A 16,114-nucleotide genomic window follows, 5' to 3' on the forward strand; every position below is an offset into this window, starting at 1 on the left:
CAGCATCTGAAAGGCAGAGGAAGGTCTATCTGGCACAACGCAAGCAAATGATGGCAATAAACAAGTAGAATAAAATAGCACACCTTCCATTACTTCCTGAGTCAACAACACTACGGGGCAGAAGCAGTTGCCAGGACACCATCTTTGGATGTCCCAGAAGCTCTTCCCTCCATAGCGGCCATATGATGCAAGCATGTGCAATGCTTTTTGGGAGCACAGCCCTGCTCTGGGGGCTTGGTGCCCAAAGCTAATGCTTTCTGCTGCTCTTGGAGTGCAAGCTTTTATCCAGATGTGCATGGAGGAGACATATAGCGGGAGGAGGGGAGAGATCAGGGGGATTTTTGGAAGCCCTTTTTTGTGCTATTTGAATTTTAATACGCTTCTCCCCCCCAGGCTGTAGATGGCTGATTGACCCCAGGACCCCAAAAGGAAAGGAAACGCTCAGAATTAATTAAAAAACCTGAATTGGAATTTACTAGGGCTGTACCTCTGGCTTCTGTCTTGGATACTGATACCCAGCAGATGCTGGTAGGTGGAAAAGGATTGTTCAATCGGATCTAGGGAAGCCACAAATTCTCCTACGCCAAGAGATCACATTATGTCCCCTGCCTCCTTTTATGGTTATTGCAGAAAACTGGATCTGTGAAAAATGCCAAGGATAGAACCACCCCCCCCCTGCCTTGCCTTGAATTAATCCCTGTGTGGAACAGGGAAGTGTTTGTATAGATCAAGGTTGACAAAGTAGCCCCTTTCTCTCGGTGAGTATGTGTGCCCACACATGTGTGAAAAGAAGGATGTACACAATGCTTGCCTCCTCTTCCACCATACTAAGGAACCCCATAAGCTATAGATCGGATTCAGTTCACCTTGGATTAGAATGCTGCTCATTCTGAAATGGAGGAGAGAGCACCAGTTTGACATTAACAGGCTATAGTCGGCAGACAACACAGCAAAATCTATTATCACAAATGGAACCTGCAACACAGGGTTGCAATGTGGTGGACTCCCTCCTCACCATTTTAGCCACTCCATTCCGTTCCTCCTTCCCCACTCCAGTTTTCTATCCCCCCCCCAACCGCCAGTCACTGAATTTGTCCTTTGGTGAAGCTTGGGGTTCCCCAACCCTGACAATAATAACATCTCTCTCTTGGGTGGGGTAGTGCCATTTTGGCATTTTAAGCAATGGCACTCACATTTGTACATCAGAAAGAGAAGGAATGATGCCGGAGACTTAAAAGAGTAAATGAGAAGGTAAAGTTACCTGAAATTTGGCAGAAATCATTGTATCCAGTGTGTTAAGTCCTTAAGAACGTAGGGAGAGCCATGCTGGATCAGACGAAAGACCCATCTTCTCTAGCATTCTGTTCCTACTGTGATCACCCAGATGTCCAAGAGAAGCCCACATGGAGGATACGTGTACCACAGCCCTCTCCTGCTCATGTGTCCCCAGTGAAATTCATTCTGTTAATTTGGGCCCTGTTCTCCAGCTTAAGATCAAATTGAATCCTGATTCCTTCAGTGGCGTTGGCTACTCCTCCCCATTTGGTGTCATCCACGAATTTGATGAGCACCCCCTCAATACCTTCACCCAGTCGTTTATAAAGATGTTGAAGAGCAACAGGCCCAGCAGCAGCGTAACCTACCTCACAAGATTATAGCAAGCATAAATGGGATATGAGCTGGAAAGAATCCACTGCTATTCCTAGCACCAAGAGTCAGTGTGTTGTTTCCGTTAGACTGTTGGACTACCACCTGGGAGACAAGGATTGAAATTTCCACTCAGCCATGCTGCTCACTGGGTGACCTCGGACCGGTCACTGTCTCTTGGCCTAACCCTACCTCAGCGGGTTGCTGTGAGGCTAAAATGGGAAGGGGAGGACCATATACGCCACCTTAAGCTCCTTGGAGAGAAAGGTGGTGTATAAATGCAATACATAAATAAAAATCTGCCAACTTGGTACCTTTCAGATGCTTTGGATTACAACTCCCATCAGGCCCAGTCAGCACAGCTATCCAAAATATTGGGGTGGGGTGGGAATACCAGCTTGGCAAATGCTGTGGCGACAACAATGAAGTGCTTCTTCCACTTCTTCCAGCCCTAAGCTTGGGCCATCTTGGGGAAAAGGTCCTTTCTGCTCCTCTCCCTCCTTTCTGCTATGTCCACATGGTAACCGGCCTTCCCCCCCTCAGCACCCCCCCGCAACTTCCTCCATTTCGGCTCTCTTCATCCACACCCACTATTTAACTGTTTAGGTATATAAAAATAAGTGCGCTTGCACACACACACACACCACTAGACAGTGGCTTTTTATGAAGAAGTGTAATTTGGAAACACTTGCCTTTGAGGTCAGAAAGTAATTGCAGCATTGGGCTTGTATGATCCAAGGCAGAAATTATCCCCAGGCAACCATTAAAACAAGGGAGGATAGCAGACGACATGGAAGGACAAGGGAAAATCAACCCAAGACAAGGGATACTGCCGGGCAGCTTATCGGATCCTTAAATCTCACTACCAGCACCGGGTGAGCCTCCTGCACAACGCTCAGGGGACACAACACTAGCACTCAGAAAAACGTTTCTGTTGGCCTTCATTTATGCTGTGGTCTGACCTCACTTACCTTCATTCCCCCACTAGACATTTCCTGTTGCCTTTTTAAAAAATTCTTTAAGTTGTTTCAATCCGTTTCTGATACAGTTTGATGCTGCATTTTAATATCCATGTTGTGTTTAAATTGTTGTAACCTTAGGGTGAAAGGCGGCTAATAAATTGTAATAATAATATTATACATGGCACTGAGTTGCCATTACAATTAATCAGAATTTTCTAGGAGATGAAACGAAAGATACCAGTAATAGTACAGTAGTAATACAAATATTCTAGGTGAGTGTGTAAACACCCACACCCACACCCTTTTCTCAAATGATTTCAAGGTGGGGTGCATAGTTTTTGTCCTCTCCACAGTGCTTCCTCACAACAACCATGTGAGGTAGGCCAGGCTAAGAGATAGTTATGGGTCTAAGGTGACCTAGTGAGTTTCATGGTTGAGTTGGAGGATTTGAACCCTGGCCTCTGACCCTGAGCTACAGCCCTGGTTTGTGTGTGTGTGTTTTCTATTTTATTGCATATACTGCCATGCTATATTGTATGAATTGGTGTTATATAAATGTTTTTATAAACAAACAAATTGTTGTTGTTGTTGTTTAGTCGTTCAGTCATGTCCGACTCTTCGTGACCCCATGGACCAGAGCATGCCAGGCACTTCTGTCTTCCATTGCCACCCGCAGTTTGGTCAGATTCATGTTTGTAGCTTCGAGAACACTGTCTAACCATCTTGTCCTCTGTCATCCCCTTCTCCTTGTGCCCTCAATCTTTCCCAACATCAGGGTCTTTTCCAGTGAGTCTTCTCTTCTCATGAGGTGGCCAAAGTATTGGAGCCTCAGCTTCAGGATCTGTCCTTCCAGTGAGCACTCAGGGCTGATTTCCTTAAGAATGGATGTGTTTGATCTTCTTGCAGTCCATGGGACTCTCAAGAGTCTCCTCCAGCACCATAATTCAAAAGCGTCAATTCTTCGGCGATCAGCCTTCTTTATGGTCCAGCTCTCACTTCCATACATCAAATACAAACAAATACTATGAAGCTAAAATACATCTCATGCACTACTGAGTTACATATATTTCACAAAAGCCTTATGATTCTTTGCCACCACTACTGTGAAAGCCTAACAGACCAAAAACCTAAAGAGAAGCAGTGTGGTGTAGTGGATAGAGCAGGGATAGCCAACATGGATATCTGACCATACCTCTCACCCACTCCACAGTGGTCAGGGTTGATGTAAGCTGCAATCCAAGAGCATCTGGAGGGCACCACCTTGGCTATTCCTGGTTTAGAGTGTTGGACTACTGCTGGGGAGTTCTGGGTTCAAATCTCCACTCAGCCATGAAGCTGACCAGATGACCCTTTCTCAGCCTAACCTACCTTATCATCGTTGTTGTGAGGATCAAGTGGGAATGGGAGGGGAGAGCACCACGGCTGCTGTTTTGATCTTCTGAAAGTATGGATTATAAATGAAATAAATAAAACCACCCTATAACTGGGAACAAGTAACCTTTCTGTTTCTGCAGGCTGGTGTGTCATCGTTGGTTTACTTACTGTATGCAGGATAGATGTGGATCACAGTGCAGGATTAGGCAGGATGGAGGTCTCCCAGAAACATCACAGAGATGAAAAAATAAAGAAGTCTTGATGCAACCATTTATTCTCTGTGCTTTGTTTCCAGATCCAAAGTAACAGGTTTTACTTTGGAAAAAAAAAATTTTAAGCAGAAACGGTTGTGCATTTAGGGTGTCTGTGTGTATTCTTCCTTCTACCCATTCCATCTCCAGGCTTTCATTCATTTTGGTATTTCTCTTTATCTAAACACTATTTTGCACATGAAAGGAAATTATTTTCAGCCTCACGCCAGCATTTGTTACAAGGGCCTTTGCTATGCGGCCTTCAATTTTGAATAATCTAGGAGGAGACAGGTTTTAATTTCCTCCCTTTGTGGCATCCCTGGGTCAACCCTTCCCAAAGCCAATGCCACTGGTTCACCAGGAGGGGCATTTTGCCTCCCACTCCCTTTTGAAACCCTCCTTAAAAAGTCATTCAGAACCCTAAACCACAAGTGAGCAATTTAGGTTACAGTCATTGCGGGTCAACTCTTTTGGCCTTTTGCAACCGCTTTTCATCTCCAGACCTTGGGATTTTCATATTTATTTTATTTCTTACTAGAAATATAAAAAACCCAAAACCACAATAACCGTTTGGGGAGCTCTTCGCAAAATAAAGATGCAAGTCTGATCAGGGATTACACTTGGCTAAGTACAGTGGTACCTCGGGTTACATACGCTTCAGGTTACAGACTCCGCTAACCCAGAAATAGTGCTTCAGGTTAAGAACTTTGCTTCAGGATGAGAACAGAAATCGTGCTCCGGCGGTGTGGCGGCAGCAGGAGGCCCCATTAGCTAAAGTGGTGCTTCAGGTTAAGAACAGTTTCAGGTTAAGTATGGACCTCCGGAAGGAATTAAGTACTTAACCCGAGGTACCACTGTACATTTGTTTGCCATATGAATATAGGCAGAGCTCTTCTGGATCAAAAGCAAGTCCCACATAGTCCAGCATACTCCTTTCCATGGAGGGCCAAACAGGGAAGCTCATGAGCAAGACAGTTGTATACCTGTACAGTGCAAAGTGAACCATGCCTACTCAGAAATAAGTCCTATTGAATCCAATGGGACTTATTCCCAAAAGTGCAGCTGCACTGATTCCATGCAGTACTTCACAGGCAGTGGTAGACTACTGGTGCTATAATTATTCAGTATAGTACTGGATTTTGTTCCAGCAGGCATTTTAATTGGCATTTGACTTTAAGAACATAAGAAGAGCCTGCTGGATCAGGCCAGTTGCATCCTGTTCACAGTGGCCAACCTGTTGCTGTCGGAAGCAGAATTTGCGCGCAAGAGCAGTCTCTCCTCCTGTGGTTTCCAGCACCTGGTTTTATAGTTTTGCCTCTCTTTTTTCTACTGTATCTCTGTAAATTGTTTAGAGACTATTGTAGTTAAGCAGCATATAAACTGCTTTAATAAATAGTTAAAAATTTAAAATATAATAAAAATATAAACATACGTTAATAATAAATATTATCTGTGCAATCATGAGCTTGTTGCACTGATATATATCCAATTTAGCATTCCTTGCCTTTCTGGGGCATTGCATTCTGAGATAGCTAAGACATTCCTATCTCTGCACTGGACAAAGCTTAGGAGTAGAATATAAACATGTACATTTCTCTTTCTGCCAGTCCTCAGTCCTGATCAACACACTCTTTAACCGAGGTTCTGAAATTATGAGGTGGTCTTCCTAAAAAGCTAAGCTACATAGCTCTCATATCAGGACCACTGATCTGTGCAAACCGGGCATAGGGTCCACAAATCCACATGTATTGATCACTTAACACACTTGGGGAGGGGAAAACAGAGGGGAACATCGTGACAAGGTTCAAAGCTGCCACATCAACTGTACATGCCTGGAGGAGAAAAATTGCTCTGATGGATGGAATTTCCAACCAAGCGCTTCAGCTGGAACATCTCCTGGCTGTTAAAGTTTGTTTAAAGTAGGCAAGTCATAAGCTGCAGAGATTGTTAACACGCTCTCTCCCAGCAGCTATTCTCTGCTGCCATGAATCTTTGAAAAGGGCCTCCAGGGTACTGTCATGTTTCTGACCTCAAAAAAATAAAAAAAAGGTCATAATGTTTTATTCCTTACGATATCTTTGCTTTGTGAAGACCTGGTACCAATAACTACTATTGTTCACTTGGGAGAAATTGAGAACAGGGTAAACCTTTTCTTCCTTTCCTGTAGGTTTAATCCACCCTGTCCATCCCAGTACGCAGAAAATGTTCTCGCTGATCCTCTGCTGATCTGCACAGTGTCTCTGACCATGTGTGTGATTGACACACAGTGACTTTGGCTATGCCAGTGTTTCACTTTGGCCACACCCACCATAGGCACATGTCCTTCAGAAGTGCTGGCTTTAGGGCCACATCTGCAAGTATAGTTAAAGCTTCCTTACAGTGTCCCTCCCCCTCAAAATAATATAGGATATTTTACATGATCTGCTGTCAGCAATTGTTCAAGGTTTGAGCTATAATACGCTTAACCTTGCTTCGTTCATTTAAGCCAGATGTCAAAAGGCAAGGCGTTCCAAACTGTAGGTGCTGCCATGCTAAAAGACTGATTTCTTTCTAACAAAGGATGGGGAAGATTTGTGGATTATTTGAAAAATATTGTAAACAACTAAGTTCATTAGCAGGATTAATGTAAAACAAGCAGCTGAATATATTTATTAAGGAACACATAGGGAACAACTAATAAATGGAATTAAGTGGCAGATGCACTAATGAAAATTAAAACATAAGAAACCACAAAAGGAGGGGAAAGGAAGTCAAATTATGCATTTTTATTGGAAAATGAAATTAATTTGTGTGACTGTAATTTTTTTAAAAAAACCCTGAAAAATAAAATATTTTTAAAAGGGGGAAAAAAGATCGATTTCTTACAAATGCAGAACAGATATTATTGCAGAACAGGTATTCTGTAGCACGTGTAACAGTGCCAGTTCCACAGAGCTAAGCAGTCAATATGGGGCAATGCAATCTCACAGATAAAAAGGTAAAGGTACCCCTGCCCGTACGGGCCAGTCTTGACAGACTCTAGGGTTGTGCGCCCATCTCACTCAAGAGGCCGGGGGCCAGCGCTGTCCGGAGACACTTCCAGGTCACGTGGCCAGCGTGACATCGCTGCTCTGGCGAGCCAGAGCCGCACACGGAAACGCCGTTTACCTTCCCGCTAGTAAGTGGTCCCTATTTATCTACTTGCACCCGGGAGTGCTTTTGAACTGCTAGGTTGGCAGGCGCTGGGACCGAACAATGAGAGTGCACCCCTCCGCGGGGATTCGAACCGCCGACCTTTCGATCGGCAAGCCCTAGGCGCTGAGGCTTTTACCCACAGCGCCACCCGCGTCCCAATCTCACAGATAAACTAGTCCTAAATTGTTAAGGGCTTTATTTACTAATGGTAATACCTTGGTAGAAAACCGGAAACCAGTGTAGATTTCCAAGCACAGGTGTTATATGCTGACAATGCCTCACTCCTGCCAGCAACCAAGCTGCAGAATTCTTCACTAATTGCAGCTTCTGCAACAAGCATTGGGGAAGCCTCACATAGTGTGCAGTAATCCAGTCCTGACGTAACCACAATGCTTAGCATGCATTCTTACATGGGAACCATGTAAAAACTTCCACTTGCGCCTAGCAACAACACAGCAAGCTAATTCAACATGATCAACTTGCTACCTCAAAACAGCATTTGCAACTGTTTTATGTAAGGCGCATAGCACCAACCTCACAGTGGCACTTTATAACTGCTCCTTACAAACAAACAAAAGTCCGATCCAATATGAAACTACCTCAGTTTGCTTTGATTTAGAAAACATAGCTTGAACTCCAGTGCGTAGCAATGGGTTTTGGTTGAGCCAAGCGAGTCCTGCGACCTGATTGGCTAGATGGATTTCTAGAGGGAGCAGATGCTTGCCAAAGCCGACCGAAAGGGACAATGATGAGGGCTTGCTGTAATAGTGACATTTCAAGTATGCCTGTAAAACCAGTTGCCATGGAGATGCCTATTAGAGCCTGAACTGAGCTGCACCTCCTCTCAAGTTGTGAATCAGGTTTCATGCTATTTATTTTTTTAAAAAAAAACACCACACACACAGCCCTAACAAGCAATACGAAAGAGGAAAGGCCATGCTACAAATCCCAATGCACACCCCACTGCTGAGTGAGTCATATACACTTCAAGCTATTAACCAGCCCACCTGACGTCAAAACTCTGCATCGGAGGAAAGACCAAATGGAAATGTCAACATATCTGAATGGCAAGGCCAGGAGGTAAAAAAAAACCCCCTTTTCTCGGCTCCCTTCTGTGAAGTGAGAAAAGAAGATTAAAATTCAGCCAGTGCACTACACAGAAATGAAAATCTGATTAAACCGTCCTACCCCTGTTATCCCTAAGCAGAAGTTCTAAAGGCAGAAACTGAGCCCGTGTCATTTGGGCTCCCCCAAATGTGAGGAGGAAGACACCAGTGTGTGTGGATTGGCGGTGGGGGTGGGGGAGAGGAACGATGAAAAAACAGAAGAAAAAACCCATAAGCTAAAGCTAGTGAAGAACATCAGAGGTGAATAAAAAATAAAGAAAGAAAAAACATCAGAGATGGAGAGTTCATTAGGCCCAATGTAATTGGAGTGAACAACGCTCTTTGTGAAGAGCAATTTGGAGGTTTCTTCGACTGCTTCAGATGTGGCAGCAGAAATCAAAATCCTGAGAATCATAGCCTGAAGCTTTCGCAGAGCTAAACTAAACATGATAGTGGCAGATCCACAGGTTGGAAGCAGAGTTGCATAGAACAGGGGTGGGTGGGGAACCAGTGGCTCTCGGGATGGTGTAGGCCTCAATTCCCATCAGCTCCAGTCAGCATGACCAACAGACATGGATAGTGGGAGCTGGAGTACAGTATTTGGAGGACCACAGTTTCTTCACCCCTAGCATAGAAAGGGGGTTCTCTTTAGTTCTGAGGTGGTGGTGCATAATATCTATATAGGAGTGCTCTGCCCATATAGGAAGAGTAAGTGAGGATGAAAATGAAAAAGAGAGAGCATTCTTTATTATTGAAAGCACTGTAATTCTCCCAAAGCCCTCCCCCCCCCCCAGAACAACTTTAACAAAGTGATCCTATGAAATCTCTCTTTAACACTTCACCCCCTTATCACAGAATAAGCACAGGCTTTGTTCTGATGAGTTGTGGCGGCTCTGGCATGCTGCCGCAGACATTACATTTGGGGGTTTCTGTTTGAAAGATGATTTTCTAATGAGGGTTTCCTCCACTTCGTCTCTGTTTTCCCCAAGTTAAAGTCTGTAATTACCTACCATGGGGTGAGGCTGCCAGGGACTAAAACAATGTTATTTGAACTGGGAGGATGATGAAACATGACTGGGTTGCTGCTTTTTATTTATGCTGTGGAGGCGTTCAACCTCTTTTTACAAATTTACTCCCTGAAGAGCTGATAGAGATATTTTTATCAGGCCATCTAAGGACAGCTATGAAAGAACACAATCTGCTTAGAACAGCACACAACTTCTCTGTTCATGTGCAAAGTTTAGCCTGTGTAGATGCCATCATTTCCCTCCATAGAAAAGTTCTTTGTCAAGGACTGGAGTCCTCCATCACATCATTTCAGCACCAGGATTCCTTGGGGAAGATCACTATAGATTTATTGGCTTAAAATGGTGCTTTGGGGGTTTTGTGGCAGGAATGGGCAGTCTGTGACCCTCCAGTTGTTCTCAGACTCCCCATCAGTGCCTGCTGTCATAAACAATGTTTAGGAGGATGAAGAGAATTGTAGGTTGGATGAACACCACACATTTAAAACACATTGCTTTCCCCCAAATAATCTCATCACCCTTTCATTGGTGACATATGAAAGGTCTGCCATTCGTGTCTTCATCAGAACTTCCTTCCGCGCATTGACCAGGTTGAAAATCCTACCTCTTCCCTCTGGGAGAGTGGAGATACTAATTCTCCATCACTATATGGTATTTTAAAAAAGAGACATGATAGAACTATGTAATATTTGGAAGAGGGAATCAGATGCTGAATAAGGACAACTGAGATCATAGAAAAATGGCTTGTATCCAACAAAGTGATCCCATACGCACAAGGACTTCCAGTAGCGCAATGGAGCGCCTCCATTCCTCTCCTCTCCCTGCATGACTTGTGCTGCCCCCCATCTGCTTCGGAGGGTTAGGGGACCCCTAGAACAGATTTGGGGGAAAGAGAGGGAGGGGAAGTTCTGCTGCACAAGCAAAAGTCCTTGCATGAGCAAGGCAACTTTGCTGAATCATACAACTCATGCTAGAATCTAACAAGAGGCTACATTAAGAAGCACCCAAAAATTCTATTTAAAAAGATACACAACTTTTGGTGATTTTGGGGGTGGGGCTATTAGTTCCAACATCTGGCATGCAGCTGGAAATATTATCTTATGCATAGCCTGGCTACCTTCCTCATCCTAGAGTGTTGTTTTCGGAGGGTGGGGCAGGCGGAGCTTTTGATTGTAGTTAGTAACATGCTGGTATGTTTCTTTGTAGCATCCTTTTGGAATTAAAACATCATGGCAATTAAAAAAAAAAATCAAACTATATTAACATTTTTCAAAAAGCCAGACCATTAATTTAACTGGAAACCTGAAAATACCTTCTGTTGCTGAGTTCCAACTTGGATCCCAAAATGTACAAGAAATTATGCCTCTGGTTTGGTTCCAATTTACACAAGCTTTCTGGGTCTTTTCTCCATTTTTGTTACAGTTCAGTTCCCTGGCCCAAAGCAAGCACGGAAAATCCTGGGCTCAAAAGTATATTTTCTTCCTAAGGACCACAGAAAAGTTAAAAATTACTTTATGAAATGTTTTTTAGTTCTTTTAAAAAAGGCACACTAAATACAAATACATATAGGCTGCACTCCTATACACACTTAGCAGAGAGTGAGTTCCATCGAATTAACTTGGGACTTACTTCTGGATAGACATGTATAGGATTAGTTTCTGAAGACTGTAAATTTTTGTATGGGATGGGTGGGGGAGTAGATGTCTTATGAACACAGCTGCGAAAGGAAAAGCTCACAATTTGAAGGGATGGCCAACAGAAAATATGAAGCAAGTCCTGCTGAGTTTTACGTTTAAAACAAGAAAATGATCATTCATATATCTTTCCTTTTAGGGTGCGGTCTTCTCGCTGAGTCTGTCTGCTGAAGGGCTTGTTATGGGTGCCGAAATCTCAGCTTATTCTACCATCCTGGTGCGATGGAGACTTTGAAGTCAAGGTGAGGGGGAGATACCCAAAATGGAAGCTGCAAGGCTGGGTCTCCTGGTAACAACTGGGTCTTGTGGTTTAGGAAGGAAAGAAAGAAATATGCCTCATCTCACTGTGGCCGAGTGGTTAGTTAGGGAGCTGTGCTGTTGAGTTTGCACTGTGGACAAAAACCCTCTCCTTGCCAATGGCATTATTCATTTTCCCCCAGGCATGCAAAGGTAAGTGAGGGCATTCACCCATAGTAAGGCTCAAACTCCCATTGCCTGTTTCACATCCTTGTGGAGTGAGCCACTGGATGCTGCTGTCAATATCATTGATCCTGACCCCTCCCCTTCAGCTGCTAATCATATGGGTGTTCCCCTCACTGACTGAGAAACCCTTGTCTTGATCCCTTGTCCCAGGACAGCTGTGTTTACCTCTGCAGGCATCCAGCCCAGAGAACCATTCCTTCTTCCCTTTTGTGTGTTGAAATCTAAAACTCTACTTGTAAGGGAATTAAAGCCCCTGCCTGCAGGGATGCTTGAGTGACTGAAGATGCTGAGGTGTCATTTTGCATGTGTGTTGATGCAGGGATGTATCCATGTTGACCCAAGTTCATTGACACTTTCCATGTGTGAGCTAACATTGTAGGCATTGTTGCCAGTAGAGTAGGTGATTGGTGCCTACTGGTAGGGTTTCAAGACATGCTGGGGGTGTATCTGTCATCTTCAATCCATAATTTTTGTACTTTCCTCCTCCCATCATGGGCTGAGCACATATACAGAACATAGTAGGGAGGAGATGCCCATCTAGCTGGTGGATAGGATTCCTCTGCTGGTCTCTGCTGCTCTGATCTGGAGTGATATCAAAGACCAAAACAGATAGAAACTTTACATAGACTCCCGGCTTGTGATTTCCCTTTTGTTTCCGGCATAGCCTGAGGTTGCTCATTAAGCCACAGCATTGATGGGACGCATCTACAGACAGAGGTGTAATTTATATTTTTCTTTCCTCGCTTTCTTGTTCCCCGCAAGCTAGCTTAGAGGCCTGAGCAGCGGAGAAACAAAAAAGGATTTACATGTTCTCCCTTGCACATGCATGCCTCTGTTGCAAACACACAGTCCACACAGAATGCTCTCTGCATTTGAACCACAATTCAATCATTAGTTCAGATTAAAAATGCAAACTGAAACAGTGGTACCTCGGGTTACAGATGCTTCAGGTTACAGACGCTTCAGATTACAAACTCCGCTAACCCAGAAATAGTACCTTGGGTTAAGAACTTTGCTTCAGGATGAGAACAGTAATTGTGCTCTGGCAGTGCGGCGGCAGCGGGAGGCTCCATTAGCTAAAGTGGTACCTCAGGTTAAGAACAGTTTCAGGTTAAGAACAGACCTCCAGAACAAATTAAGTTCTTAACCAGAGGTACCACTGTATATATATTTTGCAATGAAAAAATAACTAAGTGAACTCCCTAGCTTTTAAGAGTTCCTCTACTAGTGATAGGAGGCATGTGTCATCTTAAAGACTAACTAATTTATTATGGCATAAGCTTTTGTGTGATGCCTCATTTCACTGCTCTTTTGGCTCTCTTGGGACTTCCTGGGTATGGTAACAGGTGTTTTTTATAACTGGCAAATGTACAGAATGAACAAGGAAGCAGGAAATAGAAAGCAGTTGAATCCGGCTCCAACTAAGGGATTTTTTTTTTTTTTAACTGGCATTTGGAAGACAATAATAAGCATGCAGTCTTCTTGTGTGTGGAATGACTGAGGATAACACCCTAGCATGAGGCCCCCAGCCTAGAAATTGTTCCCCTCCTGTGGTCTACTGACTGGCAAGATCTTTACAGGATTTCAAGACAGGTTTTTTTCCCTTAGCCCTCCTTGAAGATGTTGGGGCTCAAAGCTGGAACCTTCTGCTTTCAAAGTATGTGCTCTGCCACTAACGTACAGACTTGCCCAATGCCTCTGCCTTCGTCACACATGGGCTAACTACAAGACTGCAGTCCATGCTGTACACTGTTTGACTCCTTTGCAATGAAATGAAAGCCCTTACAGCAGGCAAGGCTACTTTACTGTGTTACAGATAGCTGAGCTTTCCCCAAAAGATTATTCTAAGAGGTTTTCAAGATGCCTATCTGAAAGAGGATGAGATTGGCCAAGGATCTATAATCCCATTTATATGAAGCCCTGTAATCTTCCTGAAAGTCTAAAATGGCACTTGAATCTTTAATTACGGAGTGGACTACAGGATGGACTACAGGAAACAGGCCCACCTGCATTGACAGAGTAACTGGCAGCATGAAGGGAATCAACAGACAAATTTCCTTGCTTGCTTTCAACTTACAAAATGTGGGTTTCCTAAATCAATATCTTCTCTATCTCTTCTCACTAAGCATACCCGGATGACTACTAACATCAGGGAGAAGACTAGGTCAGAAGACCAGGCTTGCCAAAGAAATCACTTGCATTTTCATAACTGTACCTGAATTTCTGAGAAGACATTTTTCTGAGAAAACAGCTGAGATTTTTCTTTCTCAACCCCCCTCTGCAGAAAAAGGCCACCTTGTAGATTTTTTCCAACATTTATTTTGTGGCAGCTGCCATTCCAACCCCAATCTCCCAGAATGATGCTAGGTCTCGGGCATTATGGAAGACACAAAAATAGTGCTCAGGCTACCAGTGCATTTGCTGCTGTTGCCACTTGAAGAGGCAGGTCTCCCCACTAAAGAAAAGAGAAAGAAGCTGCCTTTCTGCTAATGGTGAGCCTTAACACTGAAAACATCCCTGGGACCATTCCTCCTCCTTACCCTGGGGAAATGCAGTGAAATGGTCCTCCCAGTTTCTCTGACCGCAAACAGGGTAGATAATTTAAAAAGGCCATTTCCGCACAGCAGTATCATAAGCTGGCTCTTTATTGAAAATTGGCTCTCTTTAATTAAGTTATCTGACTTCTGAGAGTCATCTTTTTAAATAATGATAGTCAAGAATATTTTGTGAATTCAGCAGTTAATACAATTTTCTTTGAGATATGAGGAAATTGATGGGAGATATTACGCCTCAGGAAATGGTGTAATTCAATTGAAGACTTTCTTTTTTCTGTGTCACCAACATACGAAATATTCTGGAAGATTGATCTCTTAGGAGAGAGCTGGGGCATGCATTACACTGGCCATGGGCAGGTCATCCTGTTTTGCCACCTGAGGCAAAATGAGAATATGCCCCCCCCCTTCTGCCACTGGTGGAATGCCCCCCACTGGTCAAAACCCAGCAAGAGAGGGGCATTCCGCAGGGTATGGAAGAAGAGCGGTAACACCATGCACCGAAACACCTCCCTCTCTCTGAAATTCAACAAAAGGGAGGCATTCCACCAGTGGCAGAAGCAATGAGGAAGGCAGGGCTCTGTCTCTTGAACTTCCACTGCCTGAGTCGGCTGCCTTGCTTTGCCTCATGCGTGTACCAGTTCTGGCTATGGAGGAACCAGAGATAAACATCTGTGATCTGTTTCATACAATCAGACTTATCACTCGATAGCAACATTGGCTATTTCACGCATGAAACTGTTCCAGAGACTGCCCTATAAAAAAACATGTGTCTCAATGGGACAATCTTCTACATCCATTTGCTGGGCTTCTTGGTTCCCCAAAGAAGGAACTGTCTGCCTCTGGATGAAGACAATGGGAAAAGCTGGGAAGTGTGTGCCTCAAGCAGCTGTTTGCAAAACTCAGGAAAATCTCAAAAATCAGCAAAATTGCTGGCAATCAACACTGCAGCTATGACTGGGCTGCTTCATAGCTGATTGTGTTTCCATGGGATATTTGATGGGATCCATCTCTTGTGCCAAAGGTCGCCTTTTTGGGACCATTTTGAATTCTGAGAGTGCTGTGGGCACAAATCACAAAATGGCTGCCATGGGGGTGAGGGCTTCCATGTAGGGCATGGGAGAAAGTCACGGTGAAGCTTTTGCCATAACTGTATTTCCATAGTACGAAAGGCTTAACCTGTTGAATTCCTGCTTGCCATGGACGTGTTCCCCTGTCCCAATGCCAACTCTAAACCAAAGCTTAGGCTGCCATTCTGTACCCACTTTCCTGGGAATAAGCCACGTTAACCACGAAGGCTTACTTCTGGGTAGACATTGTACTGAGTACAGTGTAAATTCTGAGCGCGTGCCCTGTCTTTACCTCCTGCACACCCAGAGTCCTGCTTGGACCACTTTGCAAAGGGCAGAGAGAGAACAGGGCGGGCATGATACGGGGGGAGGTCCCCAGCTCAACCCCACAGCAGACAATGCAGACAAACGGTCTGGCTCAGTCTAAGCAAGGGAGCTTCCTACGCTCTCGACAAGGGGAAAAGTCAACTCGGCTGCGAAGCGCGCTGGAAGCTGGCATCTTCCACGGAGGTAGAGCAGCCACTAGCCAAGGGTCAGCCGGCACCGTCGACGCTGCCATGACGATCTCTCCCGCCTGTTGCTGCCCAGAAGCGGCTGCTCGTCCCTTACCCTACTTACGGTAACGCGCGTCCCGAAGCGGAGCGCTGCAATCATACTCGCTCTGAGCGACCGGCCCCAAGCTCCTCCCTCGAGCTCCCATTGGGCAGGGGCGGCAGTGGGCACGGCTTCGGGAGGCTCCTGCCTTGTCTCGGCCGGGCGTTCAATATTCATGAGGG

General features: G+C 44.6%; 1 long non-coding RNA gene across 1 annotated transcript; it reads right to left on the reverse strand.

Moving 5' to 3' along the window:
* Positions 1-9,167: 9,167 nt before the first annotated feature.
* LOC310684679 lies at positions 9,168-15,940 on the reverse strand. The gene is made up of 3 exons (XR_014514784.1): positions 15,631-15,940; positions 10,852-11,021; positions 9,168-10,749 (listed from the first exon to the last, which is right to left on the reverse strand). It is a non-coding gene; the product is annotated as an uncharacterized lncRNA (long non-coding RNA).
* Between the last annotated feature and the right edge of the window lie 174 nt (positions 15,941-16,114).

This window comes from Podarcis tiliguerta (assembly GCF_965153285.1).
Source record: "Podarcis tiliguerta genome assembly, chromosome: 1".
NCBI classification, from domain to species: domain Eukaryota; kingdom Metazoa; phylum Chordata; class Lepidosauria; order Squamata; family Lacertidae; genus Podarcis; species Podarcis tiliguerta.